The following is an 11422-nucleotide window of genomic DNA, read 5'->3' on the forward strand; positions in this document are numbered from 1 at the left end:
CTGAAAAGTAATTCAGAATTTGTTTCTGTTTCAATTAGAGCCCTGATGCAGACAAGGATTGTGTGGTTGTGCATGTCACTCACTATGAGGCGGACGACCTGAATATACGCACTGGGAAAACAGAGTTCTTAGGTTGTTGGATCCTAGAAGCCATTTGCGGTTATACCAATGAAGAGTTGTATTCCAGCCTCACTGTTGTCAGGCGTGTTGTCCAGGGTGTACTGAAGCACAAGAAGTTCAAAGCTACTCCTTCGTTTGTGAGGCATACTGTTCTTGTCAAACTTACGCAGGAAGATGACGTGGCATGCCTCCACAAACAAGTTTATCAGTGGCAAGGCCACAAGGTTGTCTGCATGAAGGTTCATAGGATTGAGCTGTTGCGGGACATCCTCGATGATGTTCATGGCAAGGTCTGTCTTGTGTCCAGCCCAAATTAGATCGAAGCATGAAATAGTTGCCCCAGCTAGTGTTTAATAGTAGTTTGGATTGTGTCTAATTATCCGAACCTTGCCTGTTATCGACCCCTCTGGGGCTAGTGCTCTGTTTGAATCCGTCTATGGGAACTGTTGCTACTTTTGTGTGCCCGTGAATCATGTGAGAACCATCGTAATTGTTGCCAAAACAGATGCGTTCTCACTAGTTTTTTCATGAATATGGCATGGTAAGACATAAGTTTTCACGGTTTATCATACGAGTAGTGTGTGTTTTGATGAAATAGAGCACTCGTTCGAGAACCATGCGCCAACGTATACATAAGTACTTGTAAACACTGTTGGTGCTACCCCACTTGTAAGCAGTTGTGCAAAACACGGCACATTGGCTCAGCTCGCTTCAACACTAGGCTATCGACCAGCTAACAATCAACAATCTGCTGTCTGACATATAAGCAACTATGTATCTTGTTACAGTGGTTCATGCAGTTAATTGAGGCCACAATGTAATAAATTCCAAACGTTCAACGCTAGTCCAGCGCTCATGTGGAACACTAGGATTAAACTCGTCTTCATAAAAATCTTGAAAAGCATAAGTTAAGCAGTTTTATACATCTCAATGATTCATAGAACATAACAAACATATACTAGTTCACAACAAAAGACAAAGTTGTGAGAAGGTTTACAAATCAGGGAAAAACAAGCAAGGCTTCTCTGAGCAAAGGGCCTCCCGGCAGGCTTAAATTTCCTGGAGTTCACTCTAGTTTTTTCTTGTTGCCACCATCCAGGGTTAGGTTCTCTCATTCCAGAATAACCAATTATAATTGTGGTCTCAGCTGGAATGCTGAACTGAACCATGCAGTGTACTGACCAGGTGAAATTCTTGTGCATTCCACTAAATTTAAGCACCGCTATTTGCAGAAATAAGCAGACCACAATGCCTCTTGTCCGCGCACCTGTCCAAAAAACCGCCGTGCAGCCGTGCCAGCTAGTCTTCGGTCCATGGATGAACTGGTAGAAAGTGCATTCCGGACTAGGATGCAGTTGTTTTCGCTCGTTCCTGCACTGCAATCAGGAAGTAAAATGTACAAATCAGCTTCTTTTAGATTGCGTTGGTCATTCTACCTTAGTTACTACCAATGTTGGGATACCTTGAAGATGGGAGGTTAGACGACGGCAACGAGGGATAGCCATCTCATTTTGCCCAGTTGTACTAAAACTGAGGTGTGTGCTTTTGATTGCACGGATAGAAACGATACGGAGACAGACATCCCGAAATGATATGGAGACAGACATCCCTGTTTGCACAAATACGAAATACGGTTATTTAAACAGTGACAGATATTACTACGTTCCCCCGTTTCCTCTTAGAACCAAGTCCTAGATTCATGCTATAGCTTTCCCACTTTCTTCCCTGTTTGAACCAACGCTTTGAGTTGACTGTGTGGACTAGCTTTAGTTCTAATAATAGTAGAAGTCTAGGTGGCTTTGGAACATCGGACGGAAGTAGAAAAGGATCCACATGAAGGGGGAAGAGCTGGGGCAGTAGAGCAAGGCAGGTTTCGAAGGAATATATACCTGAGGGTCGTCGGCATGTGGCAAAGACGGCGTCGGGAGGCCGCATCTTGGCCACAATACCGTAGGGAGGAAGAAGGGGTCGGAGGCCCTCCCGAGCCGGCGCTCTCTCGGAGAGAACGGCACGGCCGCCGATCGGGATGCACAGCCAGCCGTTGGTCTCCTCCCTCGCCGCCGACGACAGCATGAACGCTGCACCTACACCTCCTGCCCCGGTCGAGGTTGTCCGGCCGGATTTGTGACCAGCCGTGAGCTGAGAGAGAGTGTGTGGCCACCTATGTCTTGCTTAGATCTGGAGAGCATGAGAGAGTGAACGAGAGGAACCCTAGTAAAGCAAGCGCTAAGGCTCCTGCTTTTATATATAGTGGAGTGATTTTGTTGTACCGGCTTCAAAAAAATGCGCTCCTACGTGTACTCGCGAGTGGGTTTTAGAGAACTAGTGCGTGCGTGCACCGCTTCTCTTCGTGAGAGTACAATATATATTATGCCCAAAGAACGTTCGCCGCAAGAGTAATAATATAAGTGTGTGACGTGTGAGCTAAAATAAAATGTGCGTGCCGTCTTTTGTTTTTTAGAAGTTCTGAGGGTAGGGTGTGAAGAGCACATATGTGCGTGACGTCTACCTGCAGATAGACGATGGGTGCCACGTGCGAGTCTGCGAGAGGACTCGGGAGAGTTGTGACTCGTGAGGGTGTGTGTGCGTGAGAGAGAGGGGGGGGCACGTATCAATGCAATGCATATGTCCGTAAATCATTATCCGACAAATGTTTGCCACAAGCCTTTTCCTGACGAACACCGTAAGAACCGTTAGATCGGCATCCGACAGTGTCAGTTTTGCCATGTCATTTAACAGAACAGCCACTCCTCCTACACACAAATCTTCCACGTGAGTGTTAGCAACTGTCGTATGCTCCCTCCATTCCGAAATGCGGTGCATATAGCTTTATTGAAAATTAGAACCTCGCAAACTTTTACCGAGTTTTCATGTACCAAATTGCACATGTAGAATACCCTGTATATATCATTTCATTCATCTTCGAGAGGTAACTATAAAGATGGGTGAGGAGTCTACAAAGAAAGACCATCATATCACCCACAGCAATTTCAACCATCCTTTAGTGTCGAGGAATATCATAGGAACTCTATAAGATATGATTTTTATAGGATTTTTTCCTTTAGAGCCGATTGGTTCATAGGAATAGATTCATATACTCTACATTTCAAAGGACATAAACATGATATCATTTCCATAGCTTTAGAGCCACTTGGTTCATATGAATGGATTCCTATACTCCCTTAATTTCAAAGGAAAATAAACATTAGTGTATATTCAATAGAAAAGTTCCGATGATATGAACCAAATTACATCTCTTTACCAATCCCTCCTCATAGGAATTGAGATACATGTCATCTCTAGATTCAATAGAAAAGTTCCTATGATGTGAGCCAAATGACATCTCTTTTCCAATCCCTACTCATAGGAATTGAGATCCTCCATGTCATCTCTTTCCCTACAACTTCCATGTATACATCTTCTATTCCTAAATAGATAGTACAACCCACTAGTAGCTTTTTTCCAAAACATGCAACTATGGCACAAGAACTATATAGTGTGCCAGTAACTTTGAAAGATGGTCGCTGGATGAAGCTAACCCGACAGTGCAGAGACGGGCAAATCTGAGCACTACTGGCTGTTGGATATCATCAACATTCCACCAGATCTGCCACATGTACAATTCAGAAGACTCCATGGTTGAACTTAAGCATAATGCACAAACCTCAAAACACAAGCACTTCTCCTTTGTTCTAGAATGTTCTGTATCATAATTCATTTTTTTTCTAAATGTATTGCCATTATTTGTTTTTTACTTTATGATTTACAATGCACAACCCCATGAATCTTAACATTTTTATAAAACTAATTGATTTTGGATGAGATGAACTATAAGAACTAAACAAACATCTACATCATCCATATATGACTCAAAGATTTACATGCTATAGTGTGTATTTATCTATATTTGGTTTCGAAATCTCATGCGTTCAATACATGTGTACCTTACTAGTTTTGAGTAGAGTAGAAAATTTCACGCGGCCCCGGGTATATCAAAATGCAGGGCCCATGCTGCCATGCATCATTGCCTTTTGGTAGAACCTACGTCCACAATTTTTTGTACGTGCTATATCTCCACTGGTCCCCGAACCCAAAATGCTGCCTCGTTCCCGTAAAACCAAGCGGCCCACACATATTTAAGGCGTCGATTCAAACCCGTTTACTACGTCATGGCCCCGCACGCTGTAGTACTCCTACAAACCCTACCGCCACACTCATCATCAGTTTTCTTCAAGAGGACGTGGGAGAAGCCGATTTGTAGTGGAGGCACTTTCAAAAAAAGGATCTGTAGTGGAGACCCCTACCCTAGGGTGCCCTAGGTAGCTGCCGCACGCATCATTGTTTTCTCTTTTCTTTATGCTCTTGCGCGCTAGAGTGAAATGATGGTTGCTTCGTCCATCCAGCTTAATGCGGGAAAGGTGGGGCTTTGTGATTTGACCCCTCATCGCTCATTTTCTACTATTGCGGCACTACGACCGGGGTGCCTCCAATTCCAACCGCTGCTCCGAACTGTAATTTGGTGCATCGCACGTGGAACAAGACGGTGGATGAGCCACATGTCTGCCAAAGGGGTCCTGTTAAGTGTGTCGCCATTTCCTGTGTGGACTGACCCTGCTTGAGTTGCTACGCCAACACGACAGGAGCAGCCTACCACTTGGTTTTGCTCCTTGGTGAATCCTGACTATATTGATCTAAGAAGATACATGCTGAACTACCCTCTCCGTCTTGGTTTTTTATTTGTAGGCATCTCGGTTTATAGGGCCTGCACGTAGTTCTAGGTCATCCATTTGACTAACTAAATATGAGTTACTATGTCACAAAAAGTATATCATTGGATTCTTATTGGTTGATATGTGAAGAAACAAGAAACGAGGTAGAAGTTAATGCACCGCGCCTTAGTATTTTGGGATTATTTGGTTTTCGTAAGATGACTTACTCACCTAGACGGAGGGAGTAGTTGTATTTAAAAGTCGAGGGCGGGACTTTTCCTGCGCGGTAGGCGGGGCAGTTCCGCCTAGTCGGTTCGACAGAGACGCGAGAAGAAGAGGGAGTAGGCTGCTGAAAATGTAGGGCTGTGTGATTCGACAGCGAGTTACTGCTGGACAGGTGGGGCCCTGTAATTTGACTTGCCATTATCATTTTAACTGCGGCGCTACGACCGGCGTGAGTTTGCCGATTCCTGACCACCTCCATACAGGTGCCTCTCCCAATGCTCCACCATGTAGTAGTAGAGGCTGGCTTTTGCATGAGAGCCCACTTCTCCACTTTTTCCTTGCCTCTCTTTCCTCCACATATGCAAAAATGCCATGTAAAGTGCACTATTGTACTTACTTTCTCCTACAGGTGCTTAAGCTTGCCACATAGGCATAAAGTCTGATGTGGCAAGTTAATCAAGAAGAGAGAGACTGGTTTGGTGACCCAAGGAAGAAACGGTGCTAAGTGCGTGTACCTAGGTGAAAAGACAATTTTGAGTCTATAGCTAATTAAATGAAGCAAACTTAGCAACACCATTTCATTGGAAGAGGTCACTCCTTGGCAAATGCAATAAATACTAGTACTCCCTGTGTCCCATTATATAAGAACATTTTTGACACTACACTAGCTAGTGTCAAAAACGTCCTTATATTATGGGACGGAGAGTGTACGAAGAAAGAGATAGAGAGGAGTAAAAAAATACACTTATAGCCAACCTTATAGCCAACCTTGTTGTAGTATGAGTGACTAAGTGATGACTATGTATGACATGCCAACATCAGATAGCCTAACGCACCGTGTTAAATCTCCAAGGGTGCGACCACGCGAGCGACGCGACGGTCGTGGTAGGCGCGACCATGATACGGGCTGCTGGCAGCCCTTCGATCTGAGACAAACGGTCGCATGCTAAGTTGCTGAAAATTTTAAGAATAACCCTCCAGGATAGGGTATTCACCCATAGGTCTAGAATCACGCCAGGCAACCGTTTGATCTCAGATCCAAGGGCTCTTGGAAGCCTGTATCAAGGGAGAATGGAAAGCCACTACCCTGCCGTTCGCACGCTGGCAGTTCGCTCCTACTTGTCCCCACACATCCTTTAATACAACGGCGGTTCGCTCCTAGTCGTCCCGTCCATTCACATTACGACAGTTCCACTAATCCCAACCCACCTCCCAAATCCATGGTGTCCCAAATCTCCCCGATCGGCAGTGAGTACAAGGTTAGAACCATCACCGGCGATGAGTTCGACGTCATCTACACCCGTACTTCCGCGACGGTGAAAGGATGCCTTTCTCGCTTCAGACGCATGTGCGGAAACTCACATGATGAGTGGGTCGCTGGGCTAGATGTTGAGTACACCATAGTCGTGGGACGAGAGAAGGATCTAAAGGACGAAGAGAGGAAGTTGCCCACCATGATCCAGGTTTGCGTACATAACGTTTGCTTGGTCTACCACATAGGCCATGCCGACGTTGAGTGCCAGGATTTTAAGAACTTCCTCGAGGACAAAACAGTCAAATTTATTACTATAGACTTTAAGAACGACAAAGAAGTCCTGCGTCGGATAGGCCTCGTTGTAGGCAACCCCTTCGACCTCCAAAAGAATCGGCTGGTGCCCTCTCGTCAGCCCTCAATGCTGACCCTGGCAGGAGCCATGGTTCATCCTTCGTACCGTAAACTGGAGAAACCTCATTACATGTTTCATCGTCATGCATGGCAGCGGAATGTACTAGATATAGACCACATCCACTACGCTGCAATGGATGGCTACCTTTGTTTCAATATCTACAAGGGTTGGATGAAGAGCAACAGCCAAGTTGGTGGTTCAAGCAAAGAAGTATCGACCAAGAGGAAGAGGGACAAGGACGAAGTCGAGGACTTGGACAAGGACTCTGAGTAAGGTGGCAGTGTCGTTGCTCATGGGGGTTCTAAACTTCTAATGCAGTGTCTACCGGATTAGTTGCATAGTTTAATTTCAGGTGTGCTTAGTTTAATTTGAGGGGTGTGTTGTGCTGAGCCCCCAGCAGAACTATGTTATGTTTCTTCTTGTTACTTTAACTCTTCAGTATGTACATACTAGTACTAGTATTTCTTTAATAGAAATTAGCACCCCAATTAAGCACGTACAAGATTTTTTTTAATAGTACTATATGCATAATTTGGCGACGAGCGCTCTCTATATGTACCACCTTTTTTTTAAATTTCAATTTTTGCTCCATGGCGCAATCCATCGATAGTGGAGTACTACTGTACAAAAGTATACATTTTTTAAAAGGCTAGCGTACTGTTCATCACATACATATATATAGCCAGTTAAATTCTCAACCTAGAACGACATGCATGCCATGTAGTAAACTGATACGGAGGAAGTATAGTAAAAATGAGGTGATTTTACCGAGCGATTGGTGGGGGAGCATGGCCTGTCATGCGGTCCCACGTGTCATGATGTACCAAGGCGATGCGCGTGTCCCTCTTGAGGCAGAAGCAATACTAGTACGTGGTTTGAGATGATGTCGAACCGAAGTGTGAAATAATGGTTGCTTCGTCCATCTGGGAAGGTGCGGCATTGTGATTTGACGTCTCATTGCTCATTACTACTACTGGGCCGGTACGAGTGGGGTGCATCTCCCGTGCTGTTCTGCACTGTTATTTGGTGCTTGACACGCGACCCGGTTGCTATATGTCCCACATGTCGGCGACAGGAAGTACAGAATTCATGAAAGGGAGCGTCGACGGAGGAGTATACTACAGAATTCATGAAAGGGAGCGACTTAGTTTTGGAAAAATCTGTTTTTACGGAGTACGTACCCACTAGGATTTATAGGGCTCATCTAAAAAACATTCGTTTTTCCGTTTGATAAGTCTCAGTTCTACTATACTAGTAGTAGTACCATTACATGTTGGATTTCGAGGTGCGTTAGATCACCCGACGCAAGCAGTGTCAAGAGGAAACTAACCAATGCATGTACAAGTTCATGGAAATTTAGTGGTCATTCATGCATTCGATCTAATTAATGCCTCGGTAAACATAACTTTTTGAGAAAAATGAGCGTACTGTGCAAACTATGAAATTAACTCGACCACTCACCGTCTTGGTTGGAGAAATTTTGAAACTGATCCATAAACTGGAAAGGATGGAGTAGTAACTTTTGTCTCGATTACTATTTGTGGCCTTGTATAGATGCAAAATGTATTTTTTATAGTGACCTTGTATAAGTGAATAGAGGGAGTACTAACCAAAGTACGTAGTAGGGACGAGGAGTAAACGGAGGGAGTAGTAAAATTTTCTCCTCGTGTTGCGAGCCACCGCGCGCGTGGGTGAGGGAGCGGGCGTAAAGGCGTATAGTAGTACTAGTAAGCTTCACCTCATCCTGCGAGCCACCGTGCCCGTGGGCGGGGGAGACGACGTACTAAGCAAGTTTCTCCTTGTTCTGGGAGTTGACGGGACACATCAAAAGTACTCCAGTGTATAGAGCCTTGCCTCTAAGGTAGGCCCCACATGGTTTGCCTCTTTTTTTAATTTAACATAACACGTCAAGTCGCAATTTGTTTGTTCACCCGTGGTAGACGATCCTCCCTCCACCAAGTGGACAACCAGTACACGCGCCAAATTACCATGTGGGCTGCCTTTTTCATAGAGAAATTAGCTCCACCGTGTACCCGCACGGGTGTGTTTGGGAAAGAGACGGGAGTACGTGCGCCATGCGTGCACCTCTTCTATTCGTGGATGTCCCCCACCTACGTGGGTGTGTGTGAGAGAGATACAAACCTAGACATAATGCGTCGTCCATCCCCATGCCTCCGCCCAGTCTGACCACCAGTCACCACCACGGCACCACGCCCCACTCCTCACCTTATCTCTCATATTTCTCCCTCCATTTTTATATACAAGGGGCCACTATCAAAATTACAATTTGCAGATATACAAGGCTACTAACACTAATCGATGCAATATTAATGGCGTTTGCCTTGTGGTACTAGAAAAGGAGGACATTAATTATCCCTTGCATGCATGCGGGAGTTTGTTAAAAAATTCATCTTGATGTTCCGTGCAATGCACGGGCATCTTGCTAGTCCATGAAAACAACACATGGCAAAATTCCACGGCGAAGAGGGATTTGAATCTGTTGGGAGGGTCTGTTTGGATCTTGCCCGGGGTAGCCAAAATATTGGCGACCCTTTTGTCCACCGGTGCCTTTGCCACCGATGAACGAGGAACGGCTCGGGTGCTCATGCTGTCATGCATCCTCCAGCGCGCATGTTGGAGACGAGCTCGCACGAGCTGTGTTTTTTTGTCCCACAACACCGCCCGAGCCGCCCGCAGACTGATCGGCGACCCGCAAATTACGCCATCCAACCGTAGTCGCACACATTATGACAGCAACTCAACCAACCAGACGAAATTCACGCAAACACGTAGACAAACTGATATTTCATATAAGCAACGACGAAAATCATATAAAATACCGGATTTTCACACAAACATGATGGATTTCATTACATTCAAATGAACTACACGGTGCTAGTTCTGGACAGCACAGGTATATAATACTTGGCCTAAATGGTCGCCCGCCGATTTATTTGTGTTCCTCATGTCCGGCAGCAAGATCACCGGACTACCGGGAGCCCCGGAGGTATATGCTTCAGCGTAAAGGACGGCTCGCTTCCCCACTGCCCAACTGATATCATTGGCTGGTGCCAAAGATGATGGTGGCCGGCACCGGTTCGAGTTCATCACCGGACACTACTTCGCCATGGCCGACACCGGCTCGAGTTCATCCTAACATTGACCTCTTCCGTGGAGCCCATGCGGGGTCGTCGAAGGTCCCCGCAAAAAAGGATCCGGCAAGACACCTGCTGTGTATGCCGGCGTCGCCTCCGCGGTGGCCTTCATGGGACCCAAGCGGCGGCGGCCTCCCGTGTTCTACTTCTCCTTGATGATGGCGGTGGACGCGGAGGCGCTGGCCACCGACTCGTCGCTGTCCATGCACCCAGCTTCTGTCGCTGCTTGCATGGCGCGGCCGCCGGCATGGGAGTCTCGGCCATTGAAATGGGAGACGCGATACGAGGCGGCGGCGTGGACGACAGCAACGACGCCCGTGCGCCGCTCCTCGTCGAGCTGGCCTGGAGCGGCGAGTTGCTGAACCGCGTGCCGGCTTGGGGCGGCAACTGGCTCCGTCGGGCGAGGGGAGGGAGGTGGATCAGCGAGCTGCATAGCTCGTATCCGGCGGGCTACCCAGCCGGCTTGGATGCGGAATAACTACTCTTCGTAAGCCATTGTAAGAGTGGACAAAATGGTGGAGGAGATAGGGGAGCGGCGGAGGTGTGCGATTCTTGGCCGGCATTTGGCCTTGTTTAAATAGGAGATTAAATAGATGGCGGACAGGAGGAGCTTGACCGGCGTTGCATTTAACGCCGGCCCGGTCATGAACGGACGTGTGTCCAGAGTGGGTTTCTCGGCTTCCACACGGGCGGGTTTCATGGAGGCGTTTGAATGCGGCACGGAGGCGTGTTCAGTCGGGCATGCCGCGAGTGGCGCCCTCGACTCTGACCTAGGAAACCTCACCGTTCTTCCATTGACGTGTGGGCTCTTTGGGTGCATGGCCTGCATGTCAGTGACCCAACACAGGCAGCGCATAGCAGAGGAACCTTTGGTGGGCCAGGGCGGTCAGAAGCAAGCATTTCATAAACCGATGATTGTTCATTGAGTGTGAAGTCATCTTTTTCATGTAGACAAGCCTACTATGTTGATAGCCCGTTCGATACGTTGTGATTCATAAAGACCGCTGCAAACATCAATGTTCTGCTTATCACAGATAAGATTGAGTAATACCCGTAACAATCCATGTCCTTAACAAAGGGTGCATGCACGTATAGGTTGAGCGTGTGCCTTGCGTCGTGTGCTGTGTGCATGCAGGCCTGCGAGTGTTGCGTGCGTGCAAGGGTACGTTTCAGTGTTGCATGCATGGGTGCATACGTGCGTGTGTTCGTGAGTGCATGTGCATGTGTCAGTGTTGCATGCCAGCATGCGTGCGTGTGTACATTATGTGTACGTGTCAGTGTTGCATGCCTACATGCGTGCGTGTCTTGCATGCGTGCATGTGTACGTGCGGGGTGAGGCTACACGTCAGTCGACTGACTTTTTCATGTCTGGTCATTAGATTTTCCAGCCGTTGGATACGAAATCAAGGGCCTCCAGTTTATTATCAAACTCCACCCCCCTGAGCCGCCAGCCACCATCGGCCAAACCGCCAGCCCCCGCCGCCCGCGGCCGGCCCTCCCTCCCAGAAACCACTCCCCACCGTCGGTCCGCCGCCGCACCGACCAT

The sequence above is a fragment of the Triticum dicoccoides genome, chromosome 3B (assembly GCF_002162155.2).
Source record: "Triticum dicoccoides isolate Atlit2015 ecotype Zavitan chromosome 3B, WEW_v2.0, whole genome shotgun sequence".
NCBI classification, from domain to species: Eukaryota; Viridiplantae; Streptophyta; class Magnoliopsida; order Poales; family Poaceae; genus Triticum; species Triticum dicoccoides.